At 35.8% G+C, this 4031-nt stretch overlaps 1 pseudogene; it reads left to right on the forward strand.

Annotated features, from left to right (window-relative positions):
• The first annotated feature begins 2073 nt into the window (after nt 1-2073).
• The window catches only part of LOC104998333, a 6295-nt pseudogene continuing 4337 nt past the window's right edge, over nt 2074-4031 (forward strand).

Below are 4031 nucleotides of genomic sequence, written 5' to 3' on the forward strand. Positions count from 1 at the left end.
AAATCCTCCATTCCCTATTCATTCAGTACCCTCAACCCAAACTGTTGACTGATTTCAAAGCATATTTTATTTAATTTTTAGTCTTTGCTGTTTTTTTTTAAATTTTATTTTTAAACTTTACATAATTGTATTAGTTTTGCCAAATATCAAAATGAATCCATCACAGGTATACATGTGTTCCCCATCCTGAACCCTCCTCCCTCCTCCCTCCTCCCTCCTCCCTCCCCATACCATCCCTCTGGGTCATCCCTGTGCACTAGCCCCAAGCATCCAGTATCGTGCATTGAACCTGGACTGGCATCTCGTTTCATACATGCTGTTTTGTATCTACCTTTTCTCAGTCATCTCTTATTTTCTCTCTTCCTTCTTTCTCACTTTTATTTTCCCTCTGATATCTGAGCATAAATTGAATTGCCAAATGCATAAAGAAGAGAACAATCTTCCACCTTTCACAAATGACACTCTGTAAATTAGACACTGAGATGGAGCACATTTAAAATAATTTTGCCAAAATGAAGTTACCCACATTACATGTAAAACTGGCCATGGATCTATTTTCCTCAAGTGGGAAGGATTGTCCTGTTTTCCACATAGACTCAAAAAACCAAGAACTTACAATATGAACCAAATAATGAGTTTAATTTATTGATTACTATAATAGTTAAATAACCTTCAATACACACTAATTACCCCTGGTTAATATAAAGATGATCTACCAGCCAAAGTGTTAGCATGTCATTTAGGATAAAGTCTTCAATGACAAAAATTCAGAAACTCACAGTATCTGGAAATATTGTCTTCTTTCCAAGAAAAGTATGAGTTTTCCTAAGATTCCTGAGCAAAATCAAATAATAGCTCTAGATTGTTGGCATGGAATTCTTTCTACTATACCAAGATTCTGCCTAAAATTTTTATTTTGGCATTCTGAATTGAGCTATGACTAGCAATAATCAAATCTAAACAGTTTCGTAAATCAAGAAACATGTCTATGTAGTACTTATTAACATAGATTTGTATTGTCTATTGTTTTCCTCCAATAACCTAGACTATAATAAATGTCTATTTAGTGTGTCTTTGGCAGGGCCGGGGCAGGGCGGGGAGAGCTTCCTAGGTGGCTGAGTGGTAAAATATCCACTTGCCAATTCAAGAGAAATAGGAGACATGGGTTTGATTCCTGGGTCTGGAAGATCCCCTGGAGGAGGAAATGGCAACCACTCTAGTATTTTTGCCTGAGGAATTCCATGCACAGAGGAGTTTGGCATGCTACAGTCCATGGAGTCACAAAGAGTCAGACAGAACTAATGACTGAGCATGCATGTTATGTGTGTGTGTGTGTGTGTTTGTGTGTGTGTGTGTGTGTATTTACAAACAAAACATTGCTTTTGCTGTATTTTCTTGGATGGGAAGAAGTTCATACATTTATCTGTTCTCAGGTGCTTTCTTATGTGTTTTGAAATTCATTGTAATTAAGTGGAATCTTATCAACATTTATTGAGCACTTATGATGTCCCTGGTTCTTTCCCTGCAGAGGGCGGCTGACTGATTTTGGAGCTCATAGCATCTCAGAAAGGATGCTATTTAAGCATCAGTTTATGATTTTATGCCCCATGCCTAGGTATTACTTTATGTAAATATGTAAATAAAGCTATTAGGGATGCGATTGTTTTCATGGTATATTTCAGAATGCCAAAATTGCTCTCAAAAAAAATTAAAGAAAAGGAAAGAAACAATATATAAAGTTAAAAACATTTGGTGTTTGTGAGAGGTATTTAGAGAAAGCAACTTGCTTGTCATTTGGTACGTCACCTCACACCCACTCATATATACTTCCCAGTTAGAACACTGAAGTCTCACCACGATAGTTAAAGCAAGGAATTTGATAAAATGAATGAAGTACTTGTGGGAAAAGAGTCAAATTCTGATATTCTATAATTTCTATGTGTGAGATCTCATGGAGCCAACACTGTTTAGTAAGCATTATGTATTTGACACAAAGCTTGCAATCCTCTGAAAGTCATTACTGGCCATTTGTTTGCAGCCTCTGATACTGGATTCACAGCTTCAGAAGGACACATGGAAACTAGGAACAATGTGACAGAGCTTGTTCTCCTGGGGCTCACACAAAATCCTGAAATGCAAAAAGTTCTATTTGTCCTATTCTTACTCATCTACATTGCAACAATATTGGGCAATCTGCTTATCATGGTGACCATTGCAGCCAGCAGGTCACTTGGTTCCCCCATGTATTTTTTCCTGGCTTATTTATCATTTATAGATCCTGTCTATTCTACTATCATTGCTCCCAAAATAATCACTGACTTGCTTCATGAGAAAAAGACTATTTCCTTCCAGTATTGTATGACTTAAGTCTTTATAGATCATTTATTTGCTGGTACTGAAGTCATTCTTCTGGTGGTGATGGCCTATGACCAATATGTAGCCATCTGCAAACCTCTTCATTATTTGATCATCATGAATCGGAGGGTATGTGTCCTCATGCTGCTGGTGGCCTGGACTGGAGGCTTTCTGCACTCACTGGTTCAATTGCTCTTTATTTATCATCTCCCTTTCTGTGGTCCCAATGTGATTGACAACTTTGTCTGTGACATGTACCCTTTACTGAAACTTGCTTGCACTGATACCCACCTCATTGGATGCTTTATGATAGCTAATGGAGGGGCAATTTGCACTGTTGTCTTCTTCATCCTCTTAGTGTCCTATGGGGTCATATTACACTCCCTGAAGACTCATGGTTTGGAAGGGAATCACAAAGCCTTCTACACCTGTGCATCCCATATGATGGTGGTCATTTTATTCTTTGTTCCCTGTATCTTCCTGTATGCCAGGCCTAATTCAACCTTACCCATTGACAAATCCATGACTGTGGTTTTAACTTTCATAACTCCCATGTTGAACCCTTGAATCTACAACCTGAGAAATGCAGAAATGAAAAATGCCATGAGGAAACTTTGGAGTAAAAATGTGACCTTAGTTGGAAGAGATTGTGTAGGACATGATATTCTTTTTTTTTTTTTTAAGAGAATCAAAGAATATTTTCAATATCAGTGATTACAACTAAAAAATAATTTCCTTTGGGTTACTTAAACTACTTATTCCTGAAACCACTATATGAACTAATCCTTATCCTAGTGGAATAGTTTATAGATCTTAAACACCAAGAGAATTGCATAGCTTCAATCTCTTACAGATGTCATCATACTGTGTTAAGATTCTATAGTGGAATCTGATAAAAAATTAATTTAAAATTTCACAGAAATGATCATAGCTGCATTTTCAAATCTATGAAAAATGAAATTTGTTAACATATATTCTGATTGTGTCATATGGTTGATTTTGTATATTCTGAAAAAAATTTGAACTGAAGAATTAAATTGTTCAACCCCAGTCTCTGTATCTGGATCACTTGGCCTCCTCCAATAATTAAAATACATATTTAAGTCATTCACATCACATAAGGCCCCAGAGTCTGCCTGCATTAAATTAAAATGTCTGGGTACATGTTTTTTAAGCACAATGAATGTTTAACTTTCTGGAAACAGATTATTCTGATTTATATAATAAATACTAATCTGATTCTCTGTAAGCTGTATGTTCTTGACTTAAATGATTAATTAAAAGTTGTCTTGCTCTTGGCAATTGCTCTATATCAGACTTGGAGATCAGATACTATATTATAAGCATCCTATTTAAGGCTTTAGAATTACATGTTTCCTGTTAGAACCCAACTTACAGCATAGATACTAAGCGCTAAAATATGCCTTCATCCTTATCTCAATTCTAATTGGATTCGTCTAGTGTACTTAGCAATATTAATGCCTCCACACTAATTAATTAATTAATTAATGCCTCCACCTGACACACATTAAATAAAGTTTCCTTTATTTCCCAGTGGAAGAAATAAAAAAAGTACTTTAGATCTTTTAATCAGAAAGAAATCTAGGACACTAGCTTCAGGATCAGGAGATGTGGATTTTAATTCTCACTATACCATCATTTTATTCCATAACCTT

The sequence above is a fragment of the Bison bison genome, unplaced genomic scaffold (genome assembly GCF_000754665.1).
Source record: "Bison bison bison isolate TAMUID 2011002044 unplaced genomic scaffold, Bison_UMD1.0 scf7180017853140, whole genome shotgun sequence".
Taxonomy (NCBI): domain Eukaryota; kingdom Metazoa; phylum Chordata; class Mammalia; order Artiodactyla; family Bovidae; genus Bison; species Bison bison.